Source organism: Lolium rigidum, chromosome 6, assembly GCF_022539505.1.
Source record: "Lolium rigidum isolate FL_2022 chromosome 6, APGP_CSIRO_Lrig_0.1, whole genome shotgun sequence".
Lineage (NCBI taxonomy): Eukaryota > Viridiplantae > Streptophyta > Magnoliopsida > Poales > Poaceae > Lolium > Lolium rigidum.
The window spans coordinates 293,619,338-293,632,652 of NC_061513.1; the positions used below are offsets into that span (position 1 = coordinate 293,619,338).

The following is a 13,315-nucleotide window of genomic DNA, read 5'->3' on the forward strand; positions in this document are numbered from 1 at the left end:
AGACTAAAAAAACTATAGTAATTTTAAAAATTCAAAAATATATTTGATTTTTTCTGAAAACCAAAGATGATCACTCGTAAAAAATATGTTTGGAAACGAAATTATTCTCATGGTCTCCAAGGCAAAAAAGACAAAATTATTACAAATATATAGTGACTAGTATCTGGTCATGGGAGAATTGCGTTGTGGCTCTCGTGTGCCACAACCACTGATACCAACGTGCGACACCTGTGCAGGGATCACTGACGCATGTTATACCGATTGTTGTACAGTCTAGTTTTCTGTTTTAGCCACCGCCGTATTTGGATCAAATATCATCACCTACCTGGATCCACCTGTTTTAATGTGACAACTGCCTAGATGCCTGGTACACCGAAGTCAATACGTTGGTCAGTCCAAGTGGATGCAATGGGCGGGAGAACCACCTGCTGTACCAACAAACTTAAATGGTGTATGTACCAACCAGCACTCTAGTTTTGGATTATATTTTGAACACCAACAACAAAATATTTCCAGTTCCATGTTACCAAATGGGCATGTGACTGCCATGACATTGCTGCACCATGCTTCTCATTTTTTTCTAAGAAAAGCACGAAGGAATTTTTTGCCCTCAGTTTAACAACCTGAAAACATATTCAATACAGTTACACACGATACATATTTTTCACACACGCAGTCATCCGATAATTTTAGGTTTAGTTTTACAATCAATATGTATATAGAAAATTCACAAATCAACTAGGAAAACTAATTGGTTTGACGCAACTTGTCCTCCGATGCCCTGTAATTCCACAATTGCTGCATCTAGCAGCTTGCCTTGGCTTCATGGGAGCATCTCCTCCGATTGGGCAGGTTGTACATTTATGTCCTTTTTTTCGAAATGGGGCATCGCCCAGCCTCTGCATCAATTTGATGCACACGGCCTTTTCATTTATTAAACAATTCAGCAGAGTTAACCAGAGTATAAGGCTTACATCACGGATCAGAAAGGGTTGAGATATGTATCAACCATCGAAAAAAGAGAGAAAGAAACTTCAAACTAAGCATCTTTCAATCTACTAGTGTGCCGCCACCCAGTAGCCTGGAATAGAAGTCCTGAGTAACCGTTAGCAGACGGTTGCATCCAGTAGCCAAACTGTCCCGCTGATCCTCCGGGAGTAGAAAGGCCCATTGCTGAATCCAGTATGCTGCTCGGCGGATAACCTGCAAAAAATTAGTTCCCTTTTGTCTATTAAAAATAATGTCATTCCGACTAGTCCAAATTGACCAACACACAGCGGATATTTCAATTCTTATTTTGGCTTTATCAGTTTTGCCTACCCCATTTAGCCATTTGCCAAACATATTGGTAATGTTAGCCGGCGGTGGCAAATTATAAGTTAAATAAATCATGCGCCAAATAATTTTTGCAAAGGGACAGGTTAAAAAAAGATGTTGAATAGTTTCAGATTCATTACAGAAACAACATTTTTGACACCCTTTCCAATTTCGTTTCACTAGGTTATCTTTGGTGAGTAAAACTTTGTTGTTAAGAAACCACATGAAGATCTTAATTTTGAGAGGGATTTTCAGTTTCCACAAGTATTTACGTAAGAAAATAGTATGTCCCGGCATTAAATCATTATACATTGACTTCACTGTGTAGCTACCCGATTCAGTTAATTTCCATTTGAAGGATCATTTGACAACTCAACTTCCATAAGACGTTGACATAATTGTAGCCATTGATTCCGTTTGTAATCATTTAGATTTCTCCAAAAAGTAATATTTAGAGGAGTTTGTCCTAACACATTAGCGACCATGATATTTTTCCTCTGTACTATATTATATAATGACGGGTACTGTTGTGCTAAAGAAGTGTTACCTAACCAAGTGTCCTCCCAAAATCTAACGGAATCCCCGGTTCCCACTTTGAAAAAGCCCCTGCGAAAAAACTCAATTTTAACCCGCATAAGGCCTTTCCAAAAAGGAGAGTCAGTAGGTTTGACGTCAACTTGTGCCAAAGTTTGATGTTTCAGATATTTATTAGATAAAATTTGTTGCCACATGCTTTCCTCAGTAAGTATTTTGAACAACCATTTACTTAACAAACATTTATTTTTCAATTCTAGCACCTCAATACCTAGGCCTCCTTGGTCTTTAGGTCGATAGACCATATTCCATTTGGTGAGCCTATATTTTTTCTTTGTATCGTCCGTTTGCCAAAAGAAACTCGAGCGGTAAAAATCTAACCTTTTCCTCACACCAACAACAGGTTTCTCGAGGAAGGAAAGCATAAACATAGGGAGACTCGTCAAAACTGAGTTGATTAACACTAACCGATCACCATAAGAAAGTAGTTTGCTACGCCAACAACCTAGCTTAGCCCCAAAACGACTTTCTACCGGATTCCGCTCAGAATTTCTAAGTTTCCTATGATGCACTGGTATACCAAGATATCTAATTGGTAATGCACCAACCTCACAACCAAAGATATGCCTATATTCATTTTCCTTATCTTTCGCATTCCCAAAGCAGAAAATCTCGCTTTTATGAAAGTTTATCTTTAAACCTGATAATTGTTCAAACATGGACAATATCAGTTTCATATTAATGGCCTTTTCAGTATCATGTTCGAGAAACAAAATTGTATCATCGGCATATTGGAGAATAGAAACCCCCCCCCCATCAACCAGGTGAGGAATTAGACTTCCAACTTGACCCTGTTCTTTTGCACGAGCTATAAGAATAGTCAACACATCTGCCACTATATTAAAGAGAATAGGTGAGAAAGGGTCACCTTGTCTCAACCCCTTCCTTGTTTGGAAATTATGTCCAATATCATCATTGACTCTAATTCCAACACTACCCCCTTGAACGAATTGTTTGATAAAATCACACCATTTAGGATCAAAACCTTTCATTTTCAAAACCTGTTGTAAGAAGGGCCATTTAACTTTATCATATGCCTTTTCAAAATCAATCTTAAAAAGGACCCCATCTAGTTTTTTCCGTTTGATTTCGTGAATTGCTTCATGCAACACCACCACTCCCTCAAGAATGTGTCGGTCTGGCATAAAGGCCGTTTGAGTAGGTTTAATGACCTTATGAATTAAACCAGATGTGCGTACAGTAGCTACTTTAGTAAAAAAAATTGAAACTCACGTTCAGAAGGAAAATCGGTCTATATTGTTGAATTTGAACAGCGTTCTCTTTCTTTGGCAAAAGCGTAATGGCTCCAAAATTAAGTTTATAGAGGGGAAAATCACCATTATGAAATTGTGCAAACAACGCGCCATCAGATCGAACTTGATTACAGTCCAAAAATATTGATAAAATTCAGCCGGAAAACCATCAGGTCCGGGGGACTTATTTCGCTCCATCTGAGAAATAGCCTCAAAGACCTCCTCCTCGGTAAATGGTGTTGTAAGCAAAGTGTTTTCATCTTGTGATAACTGTGGAATATCCATCACACGCTCCTCCATCAAGGAGAAGGAGTTATGCTCAGGTGCCCCAAACAAACGCTTATGTCCTTCTAGCCTACAAATTGTGCAGAATCTTGATCTCTTGTTTTTGTTTTCATATGGAGCTTTGTCTCTTGCAGTCGGTGGACGACCTCGTCTTTTTTTACCGGGAGGCGGTGCCAAATCGTGGTGGCTCCTATCTGGAGAGTAAACATCATTCGATGACTCCAAACTATCATCTCCCCCATCAACACAAGATCCTTCTGACATTGCATATTTTTCTTTGTCCTTAGTTGCTTTCTCTGAAAATAACTCTGGACCAGCTGGTATATTTGAATTGGGATGACCCGTACCATGTGTTGCACTTCCTCCATTTGATTTAGCACGGACTGTATTGCCTCCATTTGAATTAGCACGAACTGTACTTCCTCCATTCGAATTAGCACGGACTGCACTTGTCCCATTGGATTTAGCCATGGTTGCGGCCTTCTCCACTATACTCATTCCATCTGTTTTATCACAAAGAGGTGTGACCTTAAGCTTATCATCGATCAAGCACTTCATCACAGCTTCATATGCGGCGACATTCATATCTCCCATCTTCACTAGTTCAAGCGCAGCAGTATACATCTTTGAATGCCTAAATGTGTGCGGTTCATTCAGACCAATATCTTTCTGATAGTGCTTCAGATGATCAGGTAAAATATCTCTTGCATCTAGGGTCCATCTCTACATGACATGCTTTTTAGGAATTTCACTTAGTCTTAGTTCACACATCACCTGCATGAAGGATTTCAAACAATTAGATCCTACTATGATATAGGTTATTAGACAAACCACAGATAAAACAGCCAATTACCAATTACCAACCTTTATTATGTGACAACAAACCATACCCATGTGCTCAAATAATCCACACTCACATGTGAAATAATCGCCATCCTCATAAACTTCTATTTCAAAGACAGATTTAAGGTATTTTTCTCTTTTGGATGCATTCAGGTGTGTTGCCACATTTTTTTTTTCGGGATCAGCTCCTCTACCATATATGATCCAGAAGCAAAAAGGAACGATCCAAACATTTCAAACATGGTCCTTGTATATATTCTGCTAGCATGCTTTTCAAGAGGTATGTTAACTTTCAACACTGCACAACCCTGCAAATAACATTTCATAAATATAAACTTTAGAGTTTCAAGACCTAGGCAGCAAATAATGATAACGATGATAATTTTAGCAATTACCAATCTGGTTCTCTTCTCTTGGAAACCCTCTTCCTGATCTCTATCAAAGAGCAATTTGTGCTATTGCTTAACGAATAGGTTCATATGACATCCGGGTGGGATGTAATTCTTCAACATATGGTTAGCACTTTCACTTCGTTGCGTACTGGTTTGCTTTGAACAAAATTTCCCACAGAAATAAGGCTTGGCCCACTTGTGTCGTACCTCGAAAATCTGGATCAGGAATGTATTCTTTTCAAGCCCATGTTTTTTTACCAGAGCATGCCATGAATCTTCAAACTCTTGTACAGTAATCATATCTTGCACTAGCTTGTGAAACTCTATCCTGAATTCACTCTTCTTATGATAGTGGACACCCAAACTCTCCTTTGCTTTCTTCATGACATGCCATTTGCACGATCGATGTGTTACATCAGGGAACACCTCCTCGGTGGCAACCTCCATTGCACGTGCCTGATCTGTTTCAAGAATTTTAAAAATTCAGTTCAATCAAACAGTAATACTGTCATAGTATTTGGTGGAATAGATTTTGGTTCATTTTACGTACCTGTTAGAATTGTAATTGGGTTCTTTCCACCCATCATCTTCACAAACTCCTTGAAAACCCAGTTAAAGCTTTCAACTTTCTCATCCCTCATCAGCACTCCAGCATATATTACTGACTGGAAATGGTTATTCACTCCAACAAATAGTCCAAATGGCATGTCATATAAGTTTGTCTTATATGTTGTGTCAAATGTTATGACATCACCAAAATGGTGGTACTTCAACTTACTGTTTCCGTTTGTCCACATGAGAGTCCTTATTCTGCTGTCACCATCAACTCTTACCGAATAATCAAACTCTGGATCCTTCTCCTTCAGATCAGAGAATATATCCATTGTCTTCTTCACATTCTCGTCTGCCTGATCACAGGAGATTTTACCACAAAGAGTTTGAAGACACCTTTTTGTAAAAGGGACATTCTCGATTCTGCCAAAAAATGTCCCAATAATGCTATATACCTTGCTCAAATTCACATTGTTTTCACGCAGCTGCAACACGAGTTCTCTTGTGTACTTGTCTATATGCCTGTGAGAGGGAAAATGCAACTTCTGTGCGCATGTATGTAGCATCTGGTGGTTGTGTGTCGACCTGAACTCACAAATGTACCACCCATCATCATCCATTCTTAACAACCTAATCATAGCTGCACATTCCATACGACAAGAAGTGCTATTAAGCTTGGTTGGTTTCCCCTGTTAAAACAAAAAAATCAGTCAAAAATGGTTCAGCAGATCATGTTTGTAAATATGTTCATTATGGAAGCTTCATTACCGAGCAGTTGCAGAGGAGCTCTTGCATGCACTTCGATCCTTTAACATTCATCCTGCTTTTCCCATACCTAATACCGAAGCCACACTCCCAAGAATAAAGATTGTAGTAATCATAAGCTTCACCCAATGAATCAAACGACAGCCCAATTTTTGGTGACAGTACTTCTGTGCTTTTCCTTTCTGCAAAACCTCTAAAGGCAGATTCAAGAGCTGATATCCTTTCTGCACTAGCTGCCCTTTCATCAAGCATAGCACCACGTCTGTGCCTGGTAAATCATTAATCCGTGTATAAGTACAATTACAAAACACAACATCTAGCAAAGCACAACTGACTAATTTGCACAACATTACAGAAAAAATAGATGGTAAAATAAACTAACAATTGCACATTGTATAAGATGCACTGGCATTGTTATAATTACGTATCAAAAAACTCTACAAATGGTTTGCTATTCCCAGTCCACTTGAACCAAATAAAGATGCACAGTAATCTCAAATTGTTAAACATACCTGCGAACAAGGCCATTGGGGTCTCTTTCAACATGAACAATGTTTTCTGTCCACCCAGATCAACTGACATATTAATGCCATGGCCACTAGCATTGTCCTCTGTGCTGTCTCCTGATGACTCAACTTCGTCTTCCTCAACTACAGTTCCTGGCCATGTGTTCTGGCTAGCGAACAGCAGTGACCTCTCAACAAATGGTTCTTCTTCAGTTACACAGTGGTCCATTCTGACAGATATCGAGAACAAGGGTTACGATGCGTATGGGCCAGACAAGAACTATGGTTACGATCTGTATGTGTGCATACAAGACAACAAATCTAATTCACGCATACATGCAACAGAGAAGGTACCTTGAATACTTCAAACCAGGTATGTATCCCGACGAACTGTGATATCTCCAGCAGTTGCTTCTGATCCGTAACCTCCTCCCCGATTCCCAGCAGCAGGAGACCGGAAGAAGACCTCTAAGCACAGACGATACTGTTCACCGCCGGTGTCGAGCGGAGGGGATGTGAAGAAAAGCTTGAGGCGGATTTAATGGTGACTGGTGAGTGGGTATAGTTGGGAGTCGGGGATCTTGGTTTACGTTTCGATTTGCGAAACATGTACTGACATGTCTTCACAGTTTGCTTTTAACTAGGTTTGTTGCAATCAATTCAGCGGGGCCCCCGGCTATTGTATATGCCACTATAGTCTGCTCGTATAGATCAGTATTACACGTATGGGGATATCTGACAGCTTTTCCGCTACTTTCGTTCGGTCCATCTCAACGAGAACTGGACGGCAGATGTATCAGGTAGGGTGACACACGAGGAGAGCCAAACACGTCCGCTTTACTGGTCATGGGGCGTTTCGAGTTTTTTTTTTAACCCAGGATACAATAAAATAATTTTTTAGGAAAATATTTTGTTTCAAGTACAATACCTGGTCATCTTTGATTCTCAAAAAAGTTTGAATTTTTTTGAACTTTTTAATTATCTTTTCATTTTCCCAACTATAGGGATGTGTGACAACCCGAGAGCCAATCTGCATTTCCCGTAGTGGATTGAGCTAATTAGTTGCCACATCAGGGGAGTTTGCTACCGCTACTGCTTGGTTGTTCTTCTTGGAGCCTCTCTCGATGTGTATTAGAGCATGTCTAATAGACTTATCATTTGCTCGCCCCGTATCGAGCGAGTACAGAGCCTGTATTAGTGATCATAGTTCATCACGCACGAACCATTCCGTCTAACAGAACCCTTATACTTCATCCCGTATCCTATCTCTACTATATTAAATGCCTAGAGGTGGTGAGATGGTTGGTTGGTACGTACTTGCCTCAGCAGTCACCCCGGTGCGAACATGGATAATTTCACCGTGAACATGGATGGGCCAGGCCCATGCAAATGCTTCCCCTCCCACGCACACGACTAGAGCATGATCACCCCCGCTCACAACTTCCATAGACGATGCTCTCAAAAAAACTTCCAAACACGATCTCACGATCTCTGTCTGTTCGCCGCCACAATCTTCCTCGTTCTGGCGCCGCCTCCCCAGCACCCGTCGCCGTCGTTTCTTCCACACCAGAACACGCTGCCTCCCTCGTCCCAAATCGCGTGGTAGTCAGCCATCCACCTCTGCAAAGAACACTGCCGCCACCTCGACGCCTCCGACCCACTGCAAATCCCGGCACGGCGGCTTCATCGCAGCCGGCGCGACTACCCGCGCCGTCATGCCTTCCTCGCGCACGTTCCCCGCGCTCTAGATCAGCGGAGGCTGCCGGACTTCCCCTCCAGAGCCAGCCGTGTGCTCCTTACCCACCTCGTGCTACCCATTCCCCATTCAAGACGGGCCACTGTACTCCGCCCCATGTCTGGTGCAAAGCGGCGTCGACATTGCCTTGTAGATGTCGGGCATCCACCGAGCGCGCTTGGATCTGCCGCCTCCCTCAACTCCCGTGTGGTCAAGCTCTGGATCTCCCTGTGCGTGCCCTGGCCGCAGAGCTGCCCGCACTCGAGGTCTCCGGTCAACGCCTGTCGGGCCGGCCATGAGGCCGGCCGTCACGCCTCCAGTACACGCCCCTTCCAGACCAGCGTTTGAAGCGCACCCGTTGTTTATGTTGTCTGTTGTTGTTCTGATTGCGAACTTAAGCACCGCTTATACCAGTGACGTGCTGTCTTCATATGGATGCTTCTCTGCAGAAATAAGAAACATAGTGGAAGAAGTGTCAAGATAAGAGGAATCATCCTAATTCCGAATTTTCATCAGGGAAGTGTTCCTTTGTTTCATCTTCGTCCCCTCTCTGAATTTGTTCACACTGGCCTTCCAACTTATAAACTGCGCAAAGTGATGCCTAAGATATTATTTCTTCAGGTCAGCAGGTGTATACACCTCTTACATGTTTGATGCAACGCCCAACCAAAGAGGTCAATTGGCATTATCATACGAAATTGCATACCTTGGCATCAACCCCACTTGGAACTCAGCAGAATCAAACTCACAACAAATTCAAAGCCATGCATTTTTATTTTTAAGGTATTCTCTACCTTTTGTTTGCATCATTTCTTTACTGCACTGTTATATTGGTACAACAAAGGCCAGAAATAAAGTAAAGGGACTATGATAAATGCGTGTTCTATTTCAAGCACAAAAGTTCCACTCTGTAGGTGATTCATGGTGGATTCTACTTATAAGGTCATCTAAAAGTCCTAATTAAATTTAAAATGATCTTCTTAATAATATGTGATGTGACTGTTCTACTACCCTTAATTTGGCATCTATATTAGCTTATGAATGGCGTGATGATGGTGTAATATCCCAGGTTTAGAGGCAATAAAATGAGAGAACACCAAAGTGTGCATTGCATTCATGCATAGAAAATCCGGGGAATTTTCGCGCTTTCAAATAAAACTTACCACAGTAACTGAAGTTTCACTTGACTTGCTGGAAATGGAGTAGATCATCAAGTCAAGCACTATAAACTTCATTGTGATCTTTGCTAAAACCCTGTTTTGGGTAGAGATGATTTGATCTATGGGCTAGATCAAATGGAATTAGTTTTAACAACAAACAACATTTTAAGTAAGGGTCAACTACAAGATCTTATGTAAGATCTCAACATGACATTCCTTACAACAACACCTGAATAATTATAGCACTACAAACCAAAGCACACAAGTAATTAGGAAATTGTTCTATACTTATCTTTTTCATGTCTTTTACTTAATCAATGCTTCTACCATAATGCACATGGTATATTCCCAGTTACAATATGGAATCCAAGCCAAAGACATTCATAATCATTCTGCATCAACCATGACCATTCCAACCTTGTTTCCCAATTCATTCCATTAAACCTTAGAGAAAGGAGAGAATCATTCATATGTTTATATTATCCCTTGGGTAGGATCTAGTTTAATATTCAACCCTATCTATGTGAGGTAAACCATTAATACTAATTAATACAATAAGGAGTACAAGTCAAGTACTAAACCGTACTTGGCCTAACCAACACTTGATGGTAAGAAAGAACTTATTTTACTAGTGATCCAAAGGAGACAAATGTTGTGATCATTACAATTTAGTAATGATCATAAACCCTAGAGGAACCCTACCATTCAAAATAGCTCAACCTAAAGAGGTATACTCAAGTATATGGACCAATACTTGATCTTGGAGAAGAGAACCATGATTCATTAATAAACCACAAGGAGGCCAATACCTTGATCATTACAATTTGGGTGATGATCATAAACCCTAAGAATCTAAGTGAGTGTGTTGGGAGAAGTATTAAAGAAGAGAGATTAGTGAGGAATAAATGGATCATGTCTAATGCATGATCTTACCTTATTAATTGAGATGATAAGTTAAACCTATATATGTGATCCATAGATCTCATTCTTCTCATGAAATAATAAGTAAATCATTAGTAGTTAACCAAACCAATCCTCATGCCTTGTGTAGAGTAGTAATGATATTGTGTTTAAACCTTGTCTACCCAAACACTAGGGACAAACCTAGCATTGCCTTTATACAAGAACTCTAACTAAGTGAGGAGGAGTAACCCTAGCCAATTAAACATAACCCTAGCTTATGCTAATATCCTAATCCTTGGTTGTGTATCACTTGGGGTGATCACAACTAAAACCCTAGATCACATTTGAATTTCAATCCAAGTACCACTTGGGATTATAAGTAGAACCCTGCTTGCCTCATGCCTATGTATATTCAATTTAGTGAAGAGTATGCAAAATCCTAAACCTTTCAAATAGAATTCACCCCACATAAAATATATGTCCTAACTTGTGTATCATGTATCACAAGTATAAACCAAGCCATATATACCTAAGCTTAAGTGCTATTTAAGGGAGTAGAGTGAACCAATATCCAATTCTATTTTCTATTCCAAGGAACTTTATTAATAATCCAAGTTAGTAGTTTGCTAAGCAAGATTATTTAATATAGAGTGAAGCCAACCATTTTCTTAAACCCTTAGAAATAAATCTCCACATAAAATCATGATTCAATTCCATCCTTATTACCATTTATTTTGAACTCTAGCCATAATTAAAATGAGATGAACAATCAATATTGTTTAACACTAGCAAAATATAATGTGTTCATCATGCATTGATTATAAAATTCAAATCACCTGGGTACATTGAGTCCCTAAATTAAAACGGAACTAAAATAAAAACATAGTTCCATGTCTATTTTCATTAAACCTCACAAGATATTAGTTTAATCATGAACTAAATATTTATTTAAAAGGCAACACTATGCAGTAAGCAATATTACCATATTATTTTGATACTCAAATATTTTAGAACATGCAAAGCATAACAGAATTCAAAATTGAATTCAAATAACAAAATAGAAAACGGAATTATAAAACAGATATTTTAAAGAGAAAAGAAGAGAGGAGGATTTACCTTACCAGGCGAAGCAGGCCACCGCAACCCACACGGAGCCCAACAGCTACCACGTCGACCAAGCCCAGTCTAGCCCAAGATACCGCTTCGTCGCTGGCAGAAAACAAAGAGGGGGCGTCGTCTTCCTCTTCCTCTCCACGCTCGACAGTGAGCCGGCACGGCTCCGCCACGTCCTCGACGAGGATAAGGACGCCACTGGACTCCACTCACCATTCCAGAGCCGAGGACAAGTCCATCTGCATCCGCGACCAGTTGGAGCGTTAAGATTCACGCTCAGAACATCCCCAGGACCGTCGACGTATCTCGACAGTCTCCGGGGAGTTGACGTCGCTCCCAAGCTCCACTCGAGCTATAAAAGCACGAGCAGACGTTCACAAACCCTAGCTACGCTCAGCGCCTCTCCATTGTATCTCTATCCCTTTCTATCTCTCACTGGAACCACAACCATGGCCGGCCAGTTCTCCGGCTAGCCGTCGATTAGAAGCACCCCGGTGACCATGGAGTGGAGGAGGAGAAGCACGAGGTCGTGGTGATCGTGATGGAGCAAGGAATCGAAAAGGGGAGGTCTCAATCGTCACCAATCGTCTGTTCCCTTTCGCCGGCATCCCGCAGAAAAGTGGAGCTCGTCATCGTCTCCGGCTCCGATTGACTCCGGCAACCATCGAGGAAGAATCAGGGTGAGCTGACGCTTCTTCTGAGACTCAAATCGCATCCTAGCGCTACCTCTAGCTCGATTTCAATACCTCACCGGAGTATACCGCCGCGGAGGGTGGTCGCCGGCGTAGCTCCGGTGATCCCCTGAGTAGGGCGACCACACCATCGTGTTCAGTGGATCGAGGCGAGTCGGAAACACCCAGTAGTCCATCCCGGGAAGCCATAAAACGGTAGCGCCGCCGTGCGCTGACCGTCGGCATCAAGTCGCCGGCGAGGCCAACGTGGCCTGTAGGTCCCCCGCGCGGTCGCTGACTAGTCGTCGTCCAGATGGCGTCCGACCCGGCAGATGGCCCCGACAATCCGCCTCTCGCGGGTAGATATGAACCGGTACATTTAGTATTTTTCAAGTTATTTCAAATTCCAGTAAATCGCTAAAACTTTGCAAAATCATAGAAAATTCATATCAACTCAGAAAAATATGAATAATATATCAAAATGCTCACAAAAATAAACTCTATTCAAATAAAAAATAAAATAAAAATGTGTGTCAAAATAATAATTCACTTATTTTATCTTTATTAATTATGTCTTTCTAATTGTTTTAAAAACAAATGGAATTCAATAGATAAATCAGTTACAAAATTAAATTCTAACTATTTAAATAACTAAGTAAGATATTAAGATTAGTTTTCTTTATCATGTTTGCATTAACTTAATTATTAGTGGTAATTCATAAACCCTAATTTGCAAATTGCTATTTTCTAATTTTCTTTAAATAATAATAATCAAGATAATGATAAAAACTAATATTAGTTGGGTAATTCAAAACTTGTGTACTTAAACATCTTTTAGTTAACAATTTAAATACTTTAAAAACTTTATAACACTTATTAAATCCTGATTTCTAAATTAAGTCTAAAGAGGAGTTACCCTAATTATTAATTCTCGTGAAAATTAATAAAATGTTAAAACCTTATTAATTTTGTTTCAAAATAATTAGAAACCACATCTATATGGTCAAATATCAATTTTAAGAGTTGTACCATAATTTAGAAACCCTAGTTCTAATATAAGTAAGACCTCGAACTCATTATTTTATGTGTTCATCATAGTTTGTTTCAATTCTAAAAACCCTAGGGGTTTAGCCCATGTGATCATGTAAGCTTCACCTATACCTATAAAACCCTAGTACGAAACAAATGAATGCATGCTTATGATCCACTAGCATAAAACCAAGTCA

At 40.3% G+C, this 13,315-nt stretch overlaps 1 pseudogene; it reads right to left on the minus strand.

The window, feature by feature from the left end:
* Nucleotides 1–356: 356 nt before the first annotated feature.
* On the minus strand, nucleotides 357–6,736 carry LOC124664389 (annotated as a pseudogene).
* Nucleotides 6,737–13,315: the final 6,579 nt, after the last annotated feature.